Here is a 12,915-nt window from a genome sequence, read left to right as displayed (position 1 = left end):
TGATTAGCAACATTGTGTGTGCTGAACTTCTGACCTGTGTCCTCAGTACAGTGTTCCATGACATGTTTCTATGGTAACGGGCAGGAGGCAGATTGGGGGAAGGGTTGAAGTTTATGTCATTTGAAAAGGGTTGAAATGTTTAACCAATAGAAATGTGTGTTTGCTTTTGAATTTATGTGGGAAGGAGTGTGATTTGATGTTTACATGTATATGTGTGGAAAAAGAGAGGGAAACTTTGCCATTCTTTGGTTCTGCTGACAGGTGCACAGTGCAGAGATTCTGTATAAGAAAATCTGGTGTGTGACTGATATCTGGTGTGTGACTGATATACTTCTTAATCTACAAAACATCTTGAAAGGTGAGTTATTTAATTGTGAGGGGATGTATGTATACTATTTTGATTTTAATCAGACTAATGTATTTCTTCTGCTAAAGTGTAGGGAGTACCTTTTTTTTCTCTACAATCTTATTGACAGTGTGTGTGCATGTAGAAACCATTCTGTGATAAGCATTTGTGTTTTCCATGTGTTTGCAGACAGATAACTGTGCAGTTTTTATATTTTGGTAGAATTAGAAACCAGACATTGTTTATGAATTTGTGAAAGGAGTTATGTTATGTTTCTATACTAAAATGTAGTACTTCTTCTAGATGAAGAAATGTGTTTTGGTATAGTGCAAGGGATGGTGTTGTTTGTCTAGAATCACACTGTGAGTCTGTGTGCATTTGTGAACCACTGTGAGAGAAGCGTTTGGTAACATTGTCTATTTGCTGACAGATAAGTGTTTTAAAACATGTCATGTTGTAAAGTTTTAGTAGCATTTGAAGCCAGTCTTTGCTTATGCGTTGATTAAATGAGTCAGGCATTGACACTAAAGTGCAGTTGTGAAATATGTAGATTGTGTAGAGTTCCCTTACCTCTTCCACTGTAGTGAATGAGTTTTGGTAAACAACTAGGGATAGTGGTGCTTGTCTAAAATCACACTGTGAGTCTGTGTGCATTTGGGAACCACTGTGAGAGAACTGTTTGGTAATATTGTGTATTTGCTGACAGATAAATGTTTTAAAACCTGTCATGTTGTCAAGTTTTAGTAGTATTAGAAGACAGTTATGGCTTATGCTTTCATTAAATGAGTTTGGTATTGACAGTAAAGTGTAGTCGTCAAATATGTAGATTGTGTGCATTTCATTTACCACTTTCAGTGTAGTGAATGAGTTTTGGTATATTCCTAGGGATAGTGTTGCTTGTCTAGAATCACACTGTGAGTCTGTGTGCACTTGTGAACCACTGTGAGAGAAGCGTTTGGTAACATCGTCTATTTGCTGACAGATAAGTGTTTTAAAACATGTCATGTTGTGAAGTTTTAGTAGCATTAGAAGCCAGTCTTTGCTTATGCATTGATTAAATGAGTCAGGCATTGACACTAAAGTGCAGTTGTGAAATATGTAGATTGTGTGCAGTACCTTTACCACTTTCACTGTAGTGAATAAGTTTTGCTAAACTCCTAGGGATAGTGGTGCTTGTCTAGAATCACACTGTGAGTCTGTGTGCATTTGTGAACCACTGTGAGAGAAGCGTTTGGTAACATCGTCTATTTGCTGACAGATAAGTGTTTTCAAACATGTCATGTTGTGAAGTTTTAGTAGCATTAGAAGCCAGTCTTTGCTTGTGCATTGATTAAATGAGTCAGGCATTGACACTAAAGTGCAGTTGTGAAATATGTAGATTGTGTGCAGTACCTTTACCACTTTCACTGTAGTGAATACGTTTTGGTAAACTCCTAGGGATAGTGGTGCTTGTCTAGAATCACACTGTGAATCTGTGTGCATTTGGGATCCACTGTGAGAGAACTGTTTGGTAACATCGTGTATTTGCTGACAGATAAATGTTTTAAAACCTGTCATGTTGTCAAGTTTTAGTAGCATTAGAAGACAGTTATGTCTTATGCTTTCATTAAATGAGTTAGGTATTGACAGTAAAGTGTAGTTGTGAAATATGTAGAGTGTGGGCCTTTCCTTTACCACTTTCAGGGTAGTGAATGAGTTTTGGTATATTCCTAGAGATAGTGGTGCTTGTCTAGAATCACACTGTGAGTCTGTGTGCATTTGTGAACCACTGTGAGAGAAGCGTTTGGTAACATCGTCTATTTGCTGACAGATAAGGGTTTTAAAACATGTCATGTTGTGAACTTTTAGTAGCATTAGAAGCCAGTCTTTGCTTATGCATTGATTAAATGAGTCAGGCATTGACACTAAAGTGCAGTTGTGAAATATGTAGATTGTGTGCAGTACCTTTACCACTTTCACTGTAGTGAATACGTTTTGGTAAACACCTAGGGATAGTGGTGCTTGTCTAGAATCACACTGTGAGTCTGTGTGCATTTGTGAACCACTGTGAGAGAACTGTTTGGTAACATCGTGTATTTGCTGACAGATAACTGTTTTAAAACCTGTCATGTTGTCAAGTTTTAGTAGCATTAGAAGACAGTTATGGCTTATGCTTTCATTAAATGAGTTAGGTATTGACAGTAAAGTGTAGTTGTGAAATATGTAGAGTGTGGGTCTTTCCTTTACCACTTTCAGTGTAGTGAATGAGTTTTGGTATATTCCTAGGGATAGTGGTGCTTGTCTAGAATCACAATGTGAGTATGTGTGCATTTGGGCACCACTGTAGGAGAACTATTTGGTAACATTGTGTATTTACTGACAGATAAATGTTTTAAAACCTGTCATGTTGTCAAATTTTAGTAGCATTAGAAGCCAGTATTTGCTTATTCGTTGATTAAATTAGTCAGGCATTGACATTAAAGTGCAGTCTTGAAATATGTAGATTGTGTGCAATTCCTTTACCACTAACACTGTAGTGAATGAGTTTTGGTATATTCCTAGGGATAGTGGTGATTGTCTAGAAGCACACTGTGAGTCTGTGTGCATTTGGGAACCACTGTGAGAGAAGCGTTTGGTAACATCGTGTATTTGCTGACAGATAACTTTTTAAAAACTTGTCATGTTGTCAAGTTTTAGTAGTATTAGAAGCAAGTCTTTTCTTATGCGTTGATATGAGTCAGGTATTGACACTAAAGTGCAGTCGGGAAATATGTAGATTGTGTGCAGTTCCCTTACCATTTCCACTGTGGTGAATGAGGTTTGGTAAACTCCTAGTGATAGTGTTGCTTGTCTAGAATCACACTGTGAGTGTGTGTGCATTTGGGAACCACTGTGAGAGAAGCATTTGCTAACATTATGTATTTGGTGGCAGATAAGTGTTTTTAAACCTGTCGTGTTGTCAAGTTTTAGTAGCATTAGAAGGCAGTGTTTGCTTATGCATTGAAAAAATGAATCATGCTTTGACACTAAAGTGCAGTACCATGTAGTATTGTCTTCACTGCACCAGAACTGAAAATTTAAATTTTTTACCCAGGGACTGTCCTAGAAGTAGTCTGATGATTTAGTTAGTTTCTAAGTACTTATGTTGGGAACCATTCATTACCAAATACACTGCTTCAAATGTCTATGCAGTATGCATGTAGTTCTCTAACCACCTATACAGTTGTTTTTCACACCTTCAATTCCCTAGTCAGCATGCTTACACTTCCAGAAAACACCCTGTCACTGCCTTTGCAGTGTTCTAGTGACCCATTCAGCACCATGTAGTAATCCATTCACTGTGCCAAAACCCAAACACTTATAAATTCACCAAGACACTCTCTTTCCAGTACTCTAATGATTCAGTCACTGCCTAAGTATTCATGCAGTGAGCCAGGCCTTAGCACATGGACTGCTTCAAACCCCTATCTACTATGCATGCAGTCTTCTAACCACCTAGACACTTGTCTTTCACACTTTCAATTCCCTAGTCAGTATCCATACAGACCAGCAAACATCCTGTCATTGCCTTTGCACTCTTCTTGTGACCCATTCAGTACCAAGTACTAATCCATTCCCTGCACCAAAATCCTACCACTTATAAATTCACCCAGGGACTCTCCTTGTTGTACTCTAATCATTCAGTCAGTACCCAAGTACTCATGCAGTGAGCCAGGCCTTAGCACATGGACTGCTTTAAATGCCTATGCAGTATGTATGCAGTCCTTTAACCACCTATACACTTGTCTTTCACACCTTCAATTCCCCAGTCAATATCCATACACTTCCAGGAAACACCCTGTCACTGACTTTGTACTACACTACTGATCCATACAGCACTATGTACTAATCCTTTCAGTGCGCCAATACCCAAACACTTATAAATTCACCCAGGCAGTGTCCTTGCAGTACTCTAATCATTCAGTCAGTACCCAAGTGCTCATTCAGTGACCAGGCCCTAGCATATGGACTGCTTCAAACCCCTATCCACTATGCACGTAGTTCTCTAACCATCCACACACTTGTCTTTCATACCTGCGATTCACCAGTCATTATCCATACAATTCCAGCAAACATCCTGTCACTCCCTTTGCACTCCTGTAGTGACTCATTCAGCACCATGTACTAATCCATTTACTGCATCAAAACCCAACCACTGATAAATTCACCCAGGCACTCTCCTTGCAGTACTCTAATCATTCAGTCAGTATCCAAGTACTTCTAGCAAATACTCTGTCACTCCCCTTGGAGTCCTCTAGTGACCCATTCAGCACCATGGAGTAATCCATTGATTATGCCAAAACCCGAACACTTATAAACTCACCCAGGCACTCTCCTTGCAGTACTCTAATCATTTAATCAGTATCCAAATAGTATTGGAGTGAGACAGGCCTTAACATATGGATGGATTGAAACATTTGTCCAGTATGCATGTAGGTCTCTAATCACCTACACACTTGTTTTTCACACCATCAATATCCATGTCAGTATTCACACACTTCTAGGAAACACCCTGTCACTCACTCAGTTTGTTTCCTTATAGTATTGTAATCATTCAGTCAGTTAGCATGTAGTCTTTTAGTGAGGTAGGCTTTAGGGCATGAATTGCTTCAAAGTAGTATGCACTATGTATGTAGTGTTTTAATCATCGTCACACTTGTGGTTCAGGGACATAGTTTCTTAGTCAGTTTTTATATAAAATGTGTTTGTACAGTAATAGAATAGTATAAATTTGCAAGTTATTAATATACTTTTATTTGTGATTCTTTTTTACAGATACTGTTTTTCAACGGTAAAATAGAGAAATTATGCCAGAAAAAAGAAAAGAGCAGAGACAGGAGGATTATTTGAAGAAACATCAACCACAAGTATTGAATGTACAAGATAATGTGGCTAAAAGGAAAAAATCTTCTGGTAAGATCACGAAGCAATTTATTAAAGATGTTTGTAGGAGCAAACAGAATGTAGATAATGCTCCAGTTTCACAGATTTTTTTAAGTAAGAAAAAAATCAAATTAGGAGGAAAAGTAAAAAAGCAAATGTTCAGTCAAAGGAGATAAAGTATGGTAAAAGAAGACAAAATCAGTATAAGGAATTACGCAAAAAAATATTTTACAAGAGAGTAGTGAATAATTTGCTGAAAGTTGTGAAGAAATATAAAAAGAGAGCTTTATTTTATAAAAAGAAGAAGCATATTGAAAGCATTGTGGAGAAGGCTTTTGAAGTAAAAAGGAAACTGTTTATTTTATTGTTAAACAGAATTTGATCACTAGATAAACCAATATATGTAATGAAGGCCAAAAGTACGAGGAAAAGAATTATTAATAAAAAAATAATTGTGATGTTTTTGGGGAGAATGGAAACACAGTTCTAGTTCAGAGCCTTTTTTTAACTCCTTCAGTGCCCATGACGAGATGGTCTTGTCATGGAGCGCGGTTGCGCTGTGCCCATGACGAGACTATCTCGTCATGAACCGCGCCCGCTAATGAAAGGGCCGGCACAGGGCGGGGAAAGGGTGGGGCACTGAAGGGGTTAATGAAGAGAGTTATTCACTAAGTGAAAAATTATTGTATGCAGTTGACACCAGTGGTAGAGGTTATGAAGTTAGTGATGGTTGTCCAATGGAGAAAGAGAAAATGGTTGAAAGAAATGCAGAAGAAGTGATAGCTGATGAAGTTTTAGGGAGACGTGTTAAAAACCCTGTGTACACTTGGGATTGCAGTAGTGTTTGCAGTGTACGACAGGAATCTATTGAACAATTATGTAGTTTTTTACGACCCTATAGTAAAAAAAAGTGTAAAACAAAAGATTAAGCTGTTGCAAGGACTAGACCCTTGCAGAGTGAGAAAACATACTGGTTTGCAAGGTCATTCTCTGGCTTGTCTTTCTAGGAAAGTTTGTGAAAGTGTTTTTCACCATTTCAGAATGCTGGCAGTACATCATACTCAAATGCGGAAGTTAGTGAGAAGGTTCTATTATGCAAAAAGTCCAGCACTAAAGATAAGTGAGTTTAACAGTGCTCTTTTGCATGGATCAGTATCAGATGTGAAGCAGGTCTGTGAGGATATTGAGTTTTGTTACTTTGGGCCTCAGCAAGAGAGTGAATAAACTGACACATTACTAGAACAAAATGTTGAAGACAATGTAGAACCCGTAATTACAGAAAAATTTGAGGATGAAATCACAAAGTTTAAGGTAATTTCAGGTGAAAGACCAAATGTTTCTTGTATTTGTTGTCGGCGAAGTCACTATAAAAATCAGACTAGGGGTGTCAATCAGTATTTAAAGAGTGAAATAGAAGATAATGATAAGTGGAAGGAATTTGCAACTTATTTGCTGGTAGAGGATTGTTTTGATTTGGGATCTGAGCAGCGTATTTGCAAATATTGTTATAATAAATTAGATGAGAATAAAATGCCTGCTAGAGCTGTACATAATAATCTAGAGTTGGTTGCTATTCCTCCAGAGCTGATAGATTTAAATACGTATGAGTCTATTCTGATACAATGTGTTCACTCATTTCAGGCTATTGTTCGTATAGGGAGCCCAAAACAAGTAAATTACCTCCATCAGAGTTGCAAAGAGGATTGAAAGGAAGAGTTGTGTATTTACCATTAGATTTAAGGAAAATGTTGAAACCATTGGTGTAGATCATGCAGAAAATGAGCCACTAGTCATTCTGGTTAATGGTGTTCCTACTAAGAATAAGAAAATATGGCAAGAGTTAGTGGATGTTAGAAAAGTGCAAAAGGCATCATTGTATCTGTTAAAAAATAATGAGTACTATAGAAATGTGTTTGTTGGAGAAGAAGAAATAGATTTAGCAGAAGATAGTGAAACATTAAGTGGACAAATTGAAAAAGTGGACATGTCCAGATGTGAAGAGATCTATGAACATTACAGTGTACATCCACTTCATTACAAAGAGGTGATGGGGAATACAATTGAGTTGTTTCAAATGAAAAAAGCAACTGGAAGTCCCATGAGTGTATGGGAAGAGAGCTTGGACGCTCGTTGTTTCCCGCAGTTGTTTCCAACAGGAAAAGGTGGACGATATGATGAACGTCCTGTGCAGATTCCTGCATCTGAATATCAGACAACAAGATTATATGCAGAAGATCCAAGATTTCGACAATGTATCCCTTATATGTTTCATCTTCTGTTTGAAAGTGACTTGTCTGGACTTTCATATGCAGTAAATCACATTTTAAAAACTGGAATGCATCTTCAAAATGTAACTGCAAAGGATTTTATGGATAAAGTGCATCAGAGAGATGATCATTTAGAATCTCAGTTGATTAATCAGATGCATGTCAGCGTGGGACTAATGAATATTGGTACCGTCGACATGGAGAACTGAAATGCATGCTACGGAACTTGGGAACTCCTACATGGTTTGTTACACTAAGCTGTGCTGAGTATGCTTGGGATGATTTACTTGAATTTCTTCGAGAGGCAAATTGCAATATAAAAAATATTGAATACAAGACACCTGGAGAATTGTGCTCTTTGGATCCTGTCAATGTATGCAGATATTTCAATCATAGATTTGAAGCTATTATGTCTTTCATCTGCAATAAAAAGAATCCTCCTCTTGGAGAAGTTGTGGATTTCTTTTGGAGAAAGGAGTATCAAGCAAGAGGTGCTCCTCATATACATATGTTGTTATGGGTCAAGGATGCCCCCAAATTTGGAACAGATTCAGATGAAACTGTTTTGTCTTTCATTGAAGATTATGCTACATGTGCTCTTCCAAATAGTAGAGAAGAGAAAAACTTAAAACAACAAGTCTTACGATTTCAAAGCCATAGGTGTGGAAAATACTGTCGACGAAAGTACAAGTCAAAGGATAAGTTCTAAACCAAATGTCGTTTTGGATTTCCACGTCCTGTATTAGCCAAAGGAAGAGTGAACAGTTTTATGTCAGCTGTACGACATACCATCACAAGAAAGTCTCCGAAAAACACCTACAACTTAAGAAGAAGCGAAGAATCAAAATACATAAATGACTACAATCCAATTATTTTATCCATGTGGAACGCTAACATGGATATTCAGTATGTTGCGGACAATTCCATTGCTGTTGCTCGATATGTAACGTCTTACATTACTAAATCAGAAAAGACTGAATTGAAAGAAATGTGGGAAGAGATTTCTCACGAGAAGACTCTAAGTAAGAAATTATACAGTTTCAGTTTGAAGATGTTATCGCATCGTGAAATTGGAGCATATGAATGTTCAGATCGGTTATCATCTGCAAGTCTATATTCCAAAAGTAGAAGAATCATTTGGGTGAGTCTAGGTCTTGCAGGAATGCGAAATCGGGTACTGAAATCTGTTCAAGAAATTGAATATTTAGCAGAAAATTACCCAGAAAGTACAGATATTTTGAAAACCAATATGTTGGACACATACTATCCAAAGAGAAATCATCATCTTGAGAACATGTGTCTCTATGAAGTGCTGTAAAACTACACTTTTAAACGGAATATTACAGAGAACATCAACGATGAAAAATATGTAGTGATTGGTTCCGAAGGATGTCTGGTGAAACAAAGGAAAGGAAATTTAATTAATCACAGAAAACTGAGTTGCGACACTGCTGACAAAAGGGAATTTTACTATTTAGCCCTTTTGCAAATGTTCAAACCATGGCGTTCTGAACTGGAATTACTTGGAGATTTTCCCAGCTATGAAGATTCATTTAATGCTTGTAAAGATAGCATACAATGCAGTGCTTTTGCAAATTATGTGAAAATGTTGAATGATGAAATTGATCAAGAAGCTACAATTGCAGCTGAGATTGCTAGAGACAGTTCTCAAGACAGTCAAAGTTCTGCTGTACCGAGTAAAGATCCACTAGGACAACCAATTGTTGAAAATGAAGCAGCGATTGCAATGAATGAGGTGGAAACAGCAATGTATCAAGCACAAGAAGATGCAATACAGTTAGGAAACTTGGAAGAGCAACTAAATATTGAACAGAAAGAAATATATCAGCAAGTGAAAGAGCAGATTGACCGTGGATTACTTCATAAAAAGAAAGGATGCTCATGTACATCATTTCAACCTATCCGAATGTATGTGAGTTGTCAAGCTGGAACAGGAAAGAGTTTCTTAATTAAAGTAATTACAAGTTATCTGCAAAAAAAACGGAGTCACATTTGTCTTGTGTTGTCACTGCTCCAACTGGGTTGGCAGCACATAACATTAAAGGAATTACTTTACATTGTTTACTAATGCTGCCAGTAGAGCATGATAACAAATTGGAATACCACAAGCTATCTGGAGAAGCTTGTTGTGAAGTTTCAAGAGTGCTGAAGAAAATGAAACTTCTCATTATTGTTGAGGTGAGCATGGTTTCAAACTTGATGCTTGCCTTTGTGCATTTAAGAATGCAGCAAATTCTTAAAACAGAGTATGACGTGTTATTTGGAGGAAAACACGTCATAGTTTTGGGAGATCTACTGCAACTGACACCGGTAAAAGGACAACCGGTATTTAAAACACTTGCCCATGAAGATACCAGAAAGTCTCTTGGCAGTGTTGGTAATGTGAACATTTGGAGTAATTTTGAATACAAGGAACTAACAAAAAATATGCGACAGGCAAATGATGCTGAATATGGAACTATTCTTCAAGATATAAGAATTGGAATTCTATCAAAAAAAGGGAAAGAAGCTTTGGAGAGTCGATTACTTTGCAATGTCTTTCCAAATAAAAATGCAGTTGCTTCAAAAGTGTACGTGGAAATTGCTAAAAAAAGTCAGTGATTTGCTTAATGCCGCCACTGCGTGAGTGTTCAATATTCAACGAAGAATTATTAAAATTGGAAAACGAAGAAATTGTGAAAATGGAAGCCACCGATAAAATACTACATGAAGGAATCACTATTATTTTGACGGGTAAGTTGAAATCAAAACTAGATTGTTTAGAAAAAAAAATATCTAAAACTGCTGGTTTGGAAAAGACACTGTATGTGTGTGTAAACTGTCGGGTAAATTTAAGGCGTAATTTGGATGTAGAGAAAGGCTTAGTTAATGGTGCAATGGGCAAAGTGGTGGATTTTGTGAATTATCAGAAAAAAAAGGAATTGAATTTTTAAAAATTAAATTTGATCAGATTGATGAAGTTAAAGAAATTGGTTGTTGTTGAGTTCGTTTTTTGCTTGTTAACGATTTATATGTCCGTAGGAAACAATTTCCATTTTCTCTGGCATATGCAGTGACTATTCATAAATCTCAAGGATTAAGTGTAGACAGTGCATTGGTGAACATTGGATCTACTGTATTTAAAGAGGGTATGGCATATGCTGCTTTGACGCGAGTTAGAACATTATCTGGTTTGTTTTTGATTGATTTTGATGAGACAAAGGTTACTGCAGATGCAAAGTGTGTAAAAGAGTATAATAGGTTAAGAAGGGTGTATGCTCCAAATTTAGGTCAATATCATGAATTTGAAAAGCGTATGGTTGGTCGAAAAAGAAGGTTCGAGAATATCTGTTCTGAAGGTATCAAGAAATGAAAAGAAGAAAATTGCAGGTAAAAAGAAATTGGACACTGTTGAAGAGATTGTTGGTTATCATTTTGAAAATAGTTCTGGTGTCAACTGCTATGCTAATGTAGTGGTTAATGTTGTTTTTTATCTGGAAGGTTTGCAAGCACAAATTATGCAGAATCGGCAAAAAAGATTTTGTTCTCTGTTGCATTCTGTTTATGAAAAATTGACAACAGATAGAAGTAAAATACAATCTGTTTCAGATGTTCGTAATCTTTTGGATGTGTGTTCTGGTTCTACACAATTTACACAAAATATTCAACAAGATGCTCTGGAATTTTTAATGTATATGCTTACAATTTTTGAAAATGAAGGTGTAGAAATAGAAAATATTTTTGGCCTTTCTTACAAATGGGAACATTATTGTGAAAATTGCATGTATACATGTACCACCAATGTAGACACTGAGAGATTTCTGTATTTAACATTACCAGACTGTAAATCAGTGTCTTTCAATAAATTAGTGAAAGGTGCAATTCAAAACATGGAGTGTAGCCAATGTAAATCAGAAATGTTATCCACATTATTTTTAAGAAAATATGGAGAATACATAATTTTAATGATGCAACGTTGTACAGCTGACGGAAGAAAATTGGATACTTTAATAAAACAATTTGTAGCAGCACAACTATCAATATCAGGAAGGACTTTTGTAGCAATTGCAATAATTTTCCATAATGGTCCTTCCACCACATCTGGGCATTACACTGCCTATCTAAAATGTGGCAAAGGCTGGACACTTTGTAATGATGCCCAGTTGGTTTTCAAACAACGTTTGCCTAGTGAATTACCAAATTCCTACCTAATATTTTTAAAGCCAAAGTTTTAGGAAAATAATTCACTCTCTGAGGAATATATTATTATAATTTAATAGGACTACCATTGGACAATTTACATAAAGAAGAAGTGTTAAAATACCATTTGGCCTCAAGGAAAGGTATTTTTTTGAATTATGGACTTTTTGGTGGTCATTTGTTCGGTGATTATTTTAATGCGGCAACATTTACAGTTTTTATAAGTTAAAGTTATAAATTTTTGTAATCTGTAAACATTTCATATATGTATGATTTGTATTTTCTGGTATTTTACTGAGAATAGTATGTTGTTTTTTTTTTAACAATCTTTCTGATTGGTTTTTTTTTGCCCGCTGTTAAGTGATGAGTATTATTGAAATCACTAATTCTAGTGAAATTCAATATATTCTGAGAACAGCAAAAAAGGCAAAGAAATTACTTTGTGGACATTATGTTGTGTTGTAAAAAATGTATTATTATATGTAATAATTTGTTTTTTTCTTTTCTTTCACAGATCCAAATTTTAAAATAAGCAATTTTTAACAATTTATATTAGATCGAAAAGCAGCAACAAATGAATACCATTTTTTATTCATATTACTGTAAAGGTAAGTTTAACTAAGTCTGAATATGCAGAATGAAGAGGCCTGCAAGAAGCTACAAAGTTTAAACACGTTTCTAAAAACACTCTGTTTATGTATTTTTCTTATCTGACCATAATCAGATATCATGTGACCTGCAAAAAAAGAGATTTGAGGGGTTCATATTATTTCACCTTTTCAGCTATTGAAGCACTGCAATCATTTCAATCATTCTTCTTTGAACATCTTTGCAGACAAAACTCTGTGCTTACTTTTATCATTCACTACGAATTTTAAAAACGGAAATATGACAGTTTTTGTAAAATAGTTATTATGTAAGATAGTGTTTCATATTTAGAAAGAGAGGAAATGGCACTCTGTACACTTTTTATACTCCATGTAAATACAACCTCATCATGCAGACCACTTTGCGTTGATAGGGTGTTCTATAAGTGTTGTTGTACATGATTGCACTGAATCCTCATAGAACAAGACATATGTCTAGATTTATCAGAAATCATAAATCTCGATATGTGTGTGAATGCTGTACCATTCTAAAATAGGTGTAGGACAGCACAACAAGGAAAATTGTATTCATTTATCCACATTTTTATTTCTT

This window comes from Triturus cristatus, chromosome 2_2 (genome assembly GCF_964204655.1).
Source record: "Triturus cristatus chromosome 2_2, aTriCri1.1, whole genome shotgun sequence".
Taxonomy (NCBI): domain Eukaryota; kingdom Metazoa; phylum Chordata; class Amphibia; order Caudata; family Salamandridae; genus Triturus; species Triturus cristatus.
The sequence above is the reverse complement of the archived record's forward strand: the minus strand, read 5'-3'. Positions refer to the sequence as shown.